Here is a 13426-nt window from a genome sequence, read left to right as displayed (position 1 = left end):
TGATTTACCATTTTCTCTTATTATATATATTTTTTATTAATACTACTAATGAAATGCTCACCAGATTCCAAATATATGTAAACTCTAAGAAGATATGACTAGATTTTTGGGGTTGTGTAATTCTACTATTTTTTTGAACTAATAAAAACCGTTCTTTTCATTTTCTCACCTTCTTCAGGGAGTCTGTATATACTTTAGCGACAAAATCAAAGTTGCCGGGTGCTTTCCACCATTAACTCTCTCATCGTACTTGATCAATTTGAAGTCCCAACTTCATTATTTGCTATGACTTTGAATCCTGTCTATTGCTTTCAGTAAAATTTTAAAGTAAGTTGCAATAAAGACTCGGATCTTTGTGAAAACTACCTGTTTGACTCGAATCAGTACATAGACCAGCAGTCGGGAATTATAAATTTTTTCACAAATTCATGTCAAAAATTTTAGTCCCTCAAACATTCTAGGAGCGCCCATGACTTCAAAATCCGAAATGAGTCCGAAATATGTAAGAAATATGAGACTCGGAAATTGATCATTTGAACGACTCCTTAATGACTTCGTTATTATGAGATTTATGATCGTACACCGTAGTGATTTATGTGTTTGAAATGTATCCTAATATTTAAGTTAGATCCCGGCCGGTGAAAAAGTGAAAATTGCACTCAATTCTTTTCTCTGGTTTCTAAGTCATGTGAGTAAAAACATACAGACATACAGTCAAACTTTAAAAACTACTGAGGGGGTGCTATCAATTTTTCGAAAATATCTTCAATGTACAGACCTGTTAGAATTTTATTATATAGAAAGATTAACGAAGACTTTTAATATACGGTTAGTAAGTCTTATAGATCGAGGCCTAAGCACCTTTGGTAAAGTGAACAGAGCCACACTAATGGGAAGTATATCCTTTAATCGTTATAACTCTGTGTATATTTAACCTAGATCAATGGTATTTTGTAAACGTATCATATATATCGATATCTAAGAACTTAGTTAGAGTGTGATCAAAAACAATTCCTGGTGCTTGTGTTGAGTAGGTTACCATGGGATTGAGGAAACCTCTCTAGTCGTCGGAAATTTATACGTCTACCTACTTTATAGACTCACAAGGAATGATATAAGCAAATTAACCAGAGGCCGTTGGCAAGAAGTAATCCATCTTCGTGTCATAAGCTTCTTATTTGTGGCGGATTTACGAAAATTTTTCTACGACCCAGTATTTGTATTGCCAAGTGAGATTATATGCAACAAGACATTCAGGCCGTCAATACATTTTCAATCGAATTTTGAAATGTACGAAAACTTCCGCTGCTCACAAATATAGGACTGATTATGATACCTCTTACTGGCTCTTTCTAAATAAATAGCATATACTTACTTGTTGCCTTAAATAATAAAAGACAATAAGTAATTCGGGTGGGTGGCAAAGAAACACATCGTTTTCAACCTCCCACACAGTACAGGCCCTGATTGTGCTATAATTCTACATCTACTGCTCCAAATCACATCCATTATGACTGTATTATGAATCAATAATCAATTAAATGTGATTCAATCTATACTGAACATCTTAATTATAATTGCACATCTAATCTATAAGGTTTCCCAACCTACAGATGAAATAAATTGAATAAATAAAGGGAAAAAATTGTATCATGTTGTAATATCACAAAAAATTTGCGAAGGGGCTGGATATTTTTCTATGGCAATTGAGTGCAACTAAAGCATCAAACTATTGTTTTTTTTTATATAATCATATCGATAAATAGAAAAATAAGTACAGTTTGCGAAAAAAGCTGGTGAAAGATGTGCCATTGAACAGACACCACCTGTATTTAGAGAGGCAACCCAGGTGCAAATTGTCAGTTAACATATATGTTAAGGGTGTTCCAATGGGCTATCCAACTCTGGATCACGATCAAATCTCACTGGAATGATCAGGATCATTTCAATGAGAGTCGGCAGCACTCAAACATGTGTCTACATAATAGGGTGCCTGTTACTAACAAATTTTTTCCTGAATCACCCTTGAAACTTTAGTTTAGGTGCAAATGGTCTTGCAACGTTGCATAACAAATTTTTATTGCATACCATACGCAATGCAACAACAAAATAGATGCCAATGCACCTGTAAAAAATTTTCCAGAATTCAATATTATGAAGCAAAAAATGAGTACTATTATGTAGTGTAACACGCCAAAAATTTCAAAAAAGGAATCAAAAGGCGCGCTTTAAACCCAATCGCCCGAAGGCTGTTATTGAAAATATTACGTCTGTCAGGACTCAGGTCAATAAATATTTGCATACTTTGTTGTAGTTCTTTTATTTTTCATATGTTGTTGTCAAAGGTATCGTGTGTCTAACAAGGTTTAAAATGAATATAATTATTTCATGGCGCTAATAATTTATTTTCAAACTTAAATAAAAATAGTATCTGTCGTCGAGTGTAAAAAAGTAGGTAAACATCGAACACCCTAGTGCACATGTCTGTAAGTGCTGCCTACCACAAAAAATTAAATCAACAAACGAACTTGAACCAGATAAGGATCACACCGTTGTTGTTGTATATGCAAATAAAATTTTTATCGGGATCTGGATCAGTATTCATTGGAAGTCAGCTATACTTTCTAACACATAATTTGATTTCATTGACATAACAGATAACGGTGGATATTGCTTACGGCGTAGCTTGCACTATAACCGAATTCTTAGAAAAGGTGGAAAATATCAAAATTCCTATTTGTAGTAAAAGCTCGGCCCTATAAATATGGAACGGTTTATCCAAATGAGTCGCATTTTTATCATACAGAATCTTTCTTATTTGAACAGAAAGCTGTGTTTCAAATTTCAAGGCAAGAAGAAACCGATGCAAGTTCACTAGGGAAAAGTATAAGTATGGTACTAAGAGAGTTGGTGCTAGTTTTTCTAAGACACATTCCGGGCATTAGTAACAAAAACTTTCAAATCAACATACAGGTTTCAAATCTGGAAGTTTGGGAGAATCTATTGGTAAAAACTTCGTTTCATTTGGATGAGCCGTTCTATAGTTATAGGGCCGGACTTTTCTTTGTCTTTAAAAAATGGAGGTCCGGATTTAAGTTTTATATTCGTACTAATGAAAGTTCGAATTTTTCTTTTATTTGTGGATTTTTTTAAAAACATCTAAAAAATAAAAAGGACGCATGATTCGTCATAAAAATGCTATGGGTGTCCCCGGGATCTCATAAACTTTTACCTAGAACAATTTTTGAACTGCATTTTTTCGACTCAGAAAAACTGACTACATAATTGTTAAGAAAACAAGATTGATCTGATACTTACACATAAAATATTGAACCATATCTTTCGTAAATATTTACACAACCCCAATGTGAGAGTAAGTTAATACTTGTAGTTATGATAAATTTTTATAAATATTTAATGATAATATGCTAATACTTAATTTGAATAGTTGGGGGATGCTAGTAAATTAGGACTCTTTTAAGAGCATAAGAATATGTATGTTTTTTTTTGTTTTTTTTTTTTTTGTTGCAGGTTTAAGAGTTGTCTATAAACGTTCTATGATTATTTTTAATTTGGCGCAGGGACATAATTGAATATTTCATTCAATTAATTAATAACTGATAACAACAAAATACTTATTTTAAAAGTACAAAATCTTCATTCGTTATAAGTTATGTATAGTTTCTAGTTATAAATATTTAATCAAATTAAGTATATATCTCTATGTTTCAGTAATCATCTTGAACACATTTATGCATGCATTCATCATTTAAATTTCATATAGAATCATCTTATTTCTGACTTATGTACATATAAATATTGCAACTTTGTTGTCCCAACACATTCGCAAATGTTCACCTCTTGCAGCACCGTGTATTTAAGTTAAATTTTTGTTTAAATCTTCATGTTAGCAATAAGGAGTTTAAGAGTAGGGCCCGGTTCTTTTTAGAAAAAGTTCAACTTAGTTTGTCAGTTAAACTACGCTTAGAGTTATTCTGCAGTTTTTCAGTCTACGTTAACTGAAGTTTAAGCTGAGCTTAAGCGACCGATCTGGTAGGTTAAGCCTTCATCCAGTGAGTTTTATAGTTTCGTATTACGCTCAATTTTCACGAGAATGCTCTAGGTCGTTGGGAGACTTTAGAAACAGAAGTCATGATATTTTTGTACTCATAAGTTGTGATAGTAAATGGCACCGTTGTGTTTCCTTTAAACACATATGGTTATTTTTTGAATAAGAAGGTTTATTTAAGGCAGCGTTGCCAAACTCTTAACATGAAATTAACAAATTATCTGGCTCACAAATTTGACCAGACTTTTATCTGTACTTATTTGGCTCAAATCGTTATTGTTGCATTTAGATGCAATATTATTTATCTGGTTTAGGATTTTGGCGACCGCATGATGCCTATAGTTCACTTATCAGTTATTTAAATTTGTTTGCAATGGCGTCAAATATACCCAACATGCATTAGGCTTGAGTACCATTAGAGCTCATGTTGCCAATTAGCATACTTCTAAAATCTCAAGATTTGTTTCGAAACAGTGGCTCAATCTGAGAATCACAGCGTTCTCAGCAGAAAAGGGAATTATTTATAAAACAAAAAATGCGGCTACATAAGTCGAAAAAAAAGTTCCCAACTTGTTCTCAGGCGTGTTTCTCTAATTGGACTCAAATTTAAGATTCCAAGACTACAGTACTTTCACGAAAAAAAAAACAACGCTTCATTACTGCTACGAATTTACGAGGATTTAGTATTCAGTAAACAGCTGGTGGCTTTGCTGGTACCACCTTGGAGATCTTGGATAGTGATTGGAGAATGATATTAGATATCAGCTACAGGACTAGATATGTATTTCTCAAAGGCTGGAGAAATATTTTTCCTTGTTCGTTGGGTAAACAAAATCCAGCTGTTTCCGTATCTACAAATTATCTAGATGATAAAAAACCAATGTTGCCGTACAAAGAAGCCTATCCCAAAGGCGGCCTTAAACAGTGACTGGAAAACTGTTCTGTATATGTGCTAATAATTTCTCATAATGTCTTTCACATGTCTTTATTGGTACCACCTTGGGGACGATTTTTTTCAACTCCACCTGAACTCTATATCCAATGTAGGATATTAATTGGAGAAATGTGTTGGTTATACATTTGCGAAAAGTACATTTCTCAAAATCTCTCAAAGTTTGGAGAATAATTTGAGAACGAGGTTGGAGGTCAACACGAGAACTACAAATTTTACTAAATTTCTCAAAGGTAGGAAAATAATTTGAGCATGATATTGTATAGCAACTTGAGAACTATTCTTTCTGAACGAAAATCTACACTAATGATGGCGCAACGCCAAAACCGGTTTATCTCCCAACCAAATTTGACAAGGGATGATGGAAAATCGCCTATCAGCACAACAAAACGAATCATCGTGTTTAAGAATAATTTGAGAATGATGGGATGTCATCTTAAGAACTATGTTCACCTTTTCCACTTTAAGAACAGAAAATTACAATTAAAGTTCAGAAAATTACAATTCAAGTTCTGAATTTCCAATTTAAGTTCAGAAATTTACAATTCAAGTTCAGAAATTCAGATTTAAATTCAGAAATTTACAATTCAAATTCAGAAAATTACAATTCAAGTTCAGAAATTTACATTTCAAATTCAATTCAAGTTCAGAAATTTCCAATTAAAGTTCAGAAACTTACAATTTAAATTCAGAAAATTACAATTCAAGTTCAGAAATTTACAATTCAAGTTCATAATTTTCATTTCAAGTTCAGAAAATTTGTCGGGTATTTTTTCTTTCATCCAATGGAAATAAATGTATGTAAGATGGTATCTGTGTGTTAAGGAAGCATTGGACTTCTTAAACCGTTAAAATCAATTTTGCGAGATAGCGAAGAAAAAACCCTTTCCTCTCTTCTCTCTTGCTCATAAGAAGCAATTTGAATGCCATACGGCTATATTCTTAGCGTCACAGCCATTGATCTGCACTGAGTATGACAGCAGTGATGACGAAGATATGACCACTTAAACAGTCAGCGGAGCATCCACATTCCCACAAGTAACGTATAGGTACTGTCTGCATAGATCTTGTCGCCATATGTCAAAATATCTCAAGTTATCCGCCATCATCATCATTCATCATGAATTGGCACTTAATAGCGATTTTGGCAGTTTCGTAACAAATCACGCCAGCTTTCCCTGTTTCGCGGTAACTGACGGCGATTGGGAGCACCATGAGAGGTCAAGTCTTCCTCCACCTACCTCTTCCAAACTGCTGTTTCTTGGCCGGAGCGTCATCAAGCACTCGTTGGAAAGAATTATCCTCCGTTTGATTTCAAGGTTCGGGATATACACACCTTGAAGAAAACTTGGGTACACTATACCCAAGCCACCATTTTGGCAACATGGTCAACGAAGCATCAACACTTCCTCAAGTAACATCTTAATATATAAAAACACGTGTCACAACATTTTTGGCCGCGATGGACTCCTAAACTACTGAACCGATTTTGAATTTGTTTTGCATCCCGTGTGTAGTTTGATCTAACTTGAAATATAGGATAGGTTATATCTCAGTTTATAGTCGCAATATTATTTTATTGCAATTTTTTTTATTTGTTTATACGTAATAATAAAATGTTACGTATACGCAGTGGCACTCATATTTTCAGGTGGTGCGGATATACTTCCGCGTAATTGCTTGGTGTTTAATTAAACAACCTGCTTATCAATAAAAAATATTATAGCGAATGATATCAAGTATAGCACATGACCAGGCCCGCCGAGAGGGTGGAGGGGTTTATGAGGGGGCCCACGATTGAGAGATACTATGCCATTTTTTTAATTCAGGAGAGTCTTTAGTTGTGTAGAGGGTAATTTTCATACCCCTGGGTGACTAAGGTCTCGAGATATAGACAAAAACGATGAATGCCTAGACAGTGTTTATACAATATGGATATCAAATGAAAGCTGTTGATGAGTGCTTTAGTACAGAGTAATATATTATCCAGAGACGGACTGGGACTGGGATTAGGACTAGGACTGGGACTGGGACTCCAAGTGGGACTGGGACTGGGATTGAAATAAAATACATACCACCCTCTGGGACAGGCAATAAGGGATGCTGAAAAATGAGAAGAAATTGAGAGAAGAGAAAAGAGAGAAGGAGATTGAGAAAGAGATAGAATGAGACGAAGATGGAGATAGATGAAGCGAAAAAGACGAATGGAGGAGTGAATAAAAGGGTTAGGAAAATGTGAAGAGGGGGGGAGGGCGGAGTCAGACGGAAAAAGCTTAATAAAATGTATGCAGATAGGCCAAATTTAGGGCAGGACAACGTCTGCCGGGTCTTCTAGTATAAGTATAAAATTAATTAATTAAAATAACTTTTGAAAATTAACATCCTACTTATAAATTTTTGAATTCGAACTATAATTTTGTGAACTTCAAATGTAATTTTTTGAACTTGAATTTTAATTTTCTGAACTTGAATTAAAATTTTCTGAACTTGAAATGTAAATTCTGAATTTGAGTTGTAATTTTCTGAACTTGAATTTTAATTTTCTGAATTTAAATTTGGAATTTCTGAAATTGAATTATTATTTTCCGAATTTGAATTACAGTTTTCTGAACTTAAACTGGAAAAGGTGTAGATATATATTTCCCTAAAACTGGAAAAATAGTTTTTCCATGTTTGTTGGGTAAACAAAATCCAGTTGTTGCCGTGTCTACAAACTTTCTTTATTAAAAAACAATGCTGGCATATAAAAAAGACTACCCCAAAGCGGTCTTAAACTCTGACTGAAAACTGCGCTGTAGTTTAACTGTAGTTTAAATTTAACTATATTTTAAGCAAGCTTAGTTTAGGCTTAGCTTAATTTTTTTTTTTTAATTTCATAATTATTTTTTTATAAACTCCTGTCAACATTACGAATATCTAACAATTTATTCGCAGTTTAATATTTTTCCATACCTATATTTTTAAGTCTAATGATAGAAAGGTGTAAATAGACATTACAATAGTTTAATATGTTTGAAAAAAAAAAAAAATAAATAAATAAAAAAGTTAACCAAATTACGCTCTTGAATAAGGCTACAAAAAAACCTGTAATTTGTTTTGTCTCAATGCATTAAAATATGTTTTCCTTTAGTAAACACTAAATATTCAATATAAGTATGTAAATATTTGCAAATTCGCAGTATAATAATGTTTACAAAATATCGATATGCAGTATTGTTGTTTTAGTTAGGCCATACTTGCACTACAAGTACCTACGTCCGGGTAAACATCGTAATGCACTCTGAGCTTGAGCTTTGACATACAAAAGTTATCGATGATTATTTAATGCAGAAGTAGGAAATTAATTAATCAGTTGCATATGCGAAAAGAAGAAAACAAAACGATTTTGTAAATACACTCTAGGAAGACAATTAGGTAAACTAATGAATATTTCTACAGCAAGTGTTTATAAATGCATTAATAAGGTGGAAGGGCAATTTGGTGAAGTTCGATTAATTTAAAATTCAAATACTTTGAAAGATGTTAATGAATTGCAATTAAAGCTCCCTAGGAAATCATAGTGCGAGAAACGCCATATTCTAATGGGATGAGGAATTGTAGTAGAGAAGTTGCGCATGGATCGTTTCCGGGGTCAGCCAGAGCTATTTAAAATAAAGTTCTGATAAGCCACATACTTCTTGTTTCCATAAATGAATTTCTATAAGCTCTGATTCTTCGAAGCATCGTTGCTGAAAAACCTCAGCCGCTTTATAATTTTACGCCAGCCACCTTTTTCTGCTAAATGGGGCTACCTATTAACTCTTCCTTTACATATTGCGTTTTCTATTAGAAACAATCTTACGCTGTTACCTTTTCTCAGTTCTCTCAGAAGTATGCGTGTTCATCTCAAGAACGAAGGCCTCGTAATTTCCAAATTGCAAAGTTTTTAAAATATCACGATCGTTTTTTTTTTTCGTCATATTGCATTTTCATCGGGCTCTGAAATGTGTACCAAGCGCGAGACTTTTACTGGAAATTACTCAAAATTCAATTTTATACAGTGTACGAAATTTGTCTCGACCCATTCGAATCGACTACTTTAATTTAGAATTTGAATAACTTTTTAACAATTTTTTTGGAGTATTATACATATATGTGACCTGCAATCATGGAATGATCCTATTGTGCGAAAATACCGTTGTTCATTTTTTGTGTGATTCTTATCGGAAATTGAATGCTCTTTCAAATGGAACAAACCGTTTTCTATCCTTCTTAGTTTTTTCACAAATGGCATTTAAAGCCAAATCGGACCACAAATAAGAGAGACTTTCGGAGATTTTCTTTCTTATTATTGCATTGCCATCGGGTTCTGAACTATGTTCGGGAAGTTACTTAAATTTTAATTACAAAATTCATTCAAAATGGCCGGCCGCTACACAGAGTCAAGCTAAACAAAAACTTTAAACGCGTTTTTTTCGAAATGTGTTTTCGCACAATAGGGTCGTTTCATGATTCCAGGTCTCATATGCCAAATCTTCATAGCCTAGAAACCTACGCAAAAGCAACTAAGTACGCTTTTCACTTAAATTGACATTTTGATTTTGGTGGATGTTGCAATGAAATTCTGCAAATCATAACAACTTTTGAGCAACTTTGCTAAGGTTTGGTATAAGATTTTTTTTTTCAATAAATCTTTTTAAATGTCGTTTAAACTTCAAAACAATCTGAGGAACATCATTAAGACTTAGAAAAAAAAACACTGGCTTTCAACTGTTAAAAAATGTACGTACATGAAAAAACTAGAAAAAAAACGTATTCGAAAGGTCTTGAGTATTAAATTGAATTTAGTTTTTTTATAAATCGAATTTAGTTTAAAAATATCTGTCATACTTAAATGAAAAAAGGAGTTATTAAATCTTACAACTGCATTATTATCTATCAATTAAGTTTTTTTTTGTCATATTAGTTTGTGTATGTATGTAATGCATACATACAGTGACGGATAAAAGTCTACATACACCTATTTTTTCGTTTTTTAGAAAAGGCAAAAACATTGCGGAAAAATGTGTGTAAGCAATTTCGTGTTAATCATTTTTTTAATCGTTTTACCTAAAACAAATCCGTCCTTAAACATAAAAGAACTAAATCGAAGATAACGCAAGGTCATCAGACAATTGTGTCTATCCAAGGAAAGTCCCAAGTGCTCTGAACAAGGACGACTTTCATAGTAGAACACCACGCAAAAATCCAAAAAAAATATAAACTTCGCTTGGAGTTCGCCACAACACGCAGGGAAAAGGTGATGGAAACTGGCAAAAACTGCACTCAATGCGAATTTGGTATAAACTGTAAAGCATGGAAGCGGCGGTTGTATGGTTCGGGGAACTGTTGCGGCATCTGGAGTTAGTAGAATTACCTTTATTGAAGGTAATTCGTATCGTTTTAGAAACAAGTCTTTATTGGCAGATAATTTGAAACTATCGGTGGATAAATTAGAGCTCGGTGTAGTTGGGATCTTTCAGAAGAATGACGATGCAAAGCACACGGCACATATTATTCAGGATAGGCTGCTTAACTATGATCCAAGACAATAAAATACACCACCCAAATTTCCAGATTTAAATATATTCGATAATGTCTGTGAAATTTTAGAGCGGAAAACTAGAAAAAACGGGTTTCTATCGCCGCTATCCCCTAATACAACGACGCCTTCAAGCTGGTCTTGATGCTAACGATGAACCGACTAAATACTAAGAAATAACATTAGCCGCTTTTATGCAAGCTAGTGGAAATAAAACTGACTAAGGCCTGGTTTTTCAGTACAAGTTCAACTCAGTGCGTCAGTTAAACTACGCTTAAACTTATTCTGCAGTTTTTCAGTCTACTTTAACTTAAGTTTAAGCTAGGCTTAAGCGGCCCATCTGACAGGGTTAAACTCTAGTTAACCTATCATTTATTTGCGTTCGTACGAAATGGCGTCGAATATACCCAACAAGCATTTGGGCATCAGTTTCATTAGAGTTCATGTTGATACCTGGCCTACTTCTAAAATCTCCAAGAGTTGTTTCGAAACAGTGGCTCAACTCGAGAATCATAGCGTTCTCAGCAAAAGAGGGAATATTTTGTAAAGAAAAATATGCTATTAGATTAGTTGAAAAAATGAAATTAACAACTTCGTTCTCTAACTGGACTCAAATGTAACATTGCATGGTGTTGATGTTGGATCTTCGGTGTAGTAGGCGGAGCATGCATCACACCACGGCGGGCGCTTATATAATTTATTCTTGATTAATTACGCTTCATTACTGCTATCAACCAGGTGTTTATTTCTCACAATAAACAGCTGTTGATTTTGGTGGTTTTGGAATTTTTTTCAACTCAAATTGGTTGAATAATCATTTGAGAACTGTACATTTCTCAAAATCTCTCGAAATTAGGACAATAATTGGAAAATATTAATGACGTTGGAGATCAACTGGAAAACTTTTAATTTTACAAAATTTCTCAAAGGTTAGATAGTGATTGGAGAATGAAGTAGGATCTCAACTATACATATTGCGTTTTCTATTAGAAACAATCTTACGCTGTTACCTTTTCTCAGTTCTCTCAGAAGTATGCGTGTTCATCTCACGAACGAAGGCCTCGTAATTTCCAAATTGCAAAGTTTTTAAAATATCACGATCGTTTTTTTTTCGTCATATTGCATTTTCATCGGGCTCTGAAATGTGTACCAAGCGCGAGACTTTTACTGGAAATTACTCAAAATTCAATTTTATACAGTGTACGAAATTTGTCTCGACCCATTCGAATCGACTACTTAAATTTAGAATTTGAATAACTTTTTAACAATTTTTTTAGAGTATTATACATATGTATATGTGACCTGCAATCATGGAATGATCCTATTGTGCGAAAATACCGTTGTTCATTTTTTGTGTGATTCTTATCGGAAATTGAATGCTCTTTCAAATGGAACAAACCGTTTTCTATCCTTCTTAGTTTTTTCACAAATGGCATTTAAAGCCAAATCGGACCACAAATAAGAGAGACTTTCGGAGATTTTCTTTCTTATTATTGCATTGCCATCGGGTTCTGAACTATGTTCGGGAAGTTACTTAAATTTTAATTACAAAATTCATTCAAAATGGCCGGCCGCTACACAGAGTCAAGCTAAACAAAAACTTTAACCGCGTTTTTTCGAAATGTGTTTTCGCACAATAGGGTCGTTTCATGATTCCAGGTCTCATATGCCAAATCTTCATAGCCTAGAAACCTACGCAAAAGCAACTAAGTACGCTTTTCACTTAAATTGACATTTTGATTTTGGTGGATGTTGCAATGAAATTCTGCAAATCATAACAACTTTTGAGCAACTTTGCTAAGGTTTGGTATAAGATTTTTTTTTCAATAAATCTTTTTAAATGTCGTTTAAACTTCAAAACAATCTGAGGAACATCATTAAGGCTTAGAAAAAAAAACACTGGCTGTTAAAAAATGTACGTACATGAAAAAACTAGAAAAAAAACGTATTCGAAAGGTCTTGAGTATTAAATTGAATAAATAGATAGATAGTGATTGGAGAATGAAGTAGGATCTCAACTCGAGAACTATCTGGTTTAAGAATAATTAAATAATGATGTTGGATATCACTTGCGGAACTAGATATATATTTCGCTGGAGAATTTTTTTTCCATGTTTGTTGGGTAAACAAAATTCAGCTGTTACTGCATCTAAAAATTATCTATATAATAAAAAAACAATGTTGCCGCACAAAACAGCATACCCCAAAGGCGGTCTTAAACTGTGACTGAAAAACTGCTCAGTAGTTTAACTGGAGTTTAAATCTGACTAGAGTTTAAGCAAACTTAGTTTAAGCTTAGCTTAACCAACTACTGATAAACCCGGCCTAAGTAGGTCAGCGTATTGCATAGAAAGCAACAACACAAAGAAAGCTATTTCAGTTGGTTAAGCGGCTTGAGATGAAATCGCTTCAGCAACAGTCGACTAAAAAAGGGGACTATTGTGAATGAGAGAATGAAAATAACAAAATAACAGCATGCTCACAGGATAACATAAATACAAACAAACACACGAATCCTGGATATCTTTTTTGTCAATCTCTGGTTGGGTGTCAAAAACGTACTGCGCCAGAAGTAGAAATATCGAAGCAGCAAAAAAAGTACCAATTAGCTGATAAACTTCGAACACGAGTATGGTTGCTAAGCTGGGTAGATTTATTAGCCTATATCGCGCCATCGATTTTTCGAGGGTTTTTGGGCTCGGGAAAAAAAGTTCTAAAGCATACCCAAAAAAATAATTTTCGAACCTGCAAAATTTTAGTTGTTTGACTTTTTTTCTTTGATTTTTAAGGTTTTTTTCATGACCTACTTAAAAAAATTTTATTTGAAAATTTTTTCATGTATACC

This window comes from Eurosta solidaginis, chromosome 3, assembly GCF_040869045.1.
Source record: "Eurosta solidaginis isolate ZX-2024a chromosome 3, ASM4086904v1, whole genome shotgun sequence".
Classification (NCBI taxonomy): Eukaryota; Metazoa; Arthropoda; class Insecta; order Diptera; family Tephritidae; genus Eurosta; species Eurosta solidaginis.
This window is presented reverse-complemented; position numbering follows the sequence as displayed.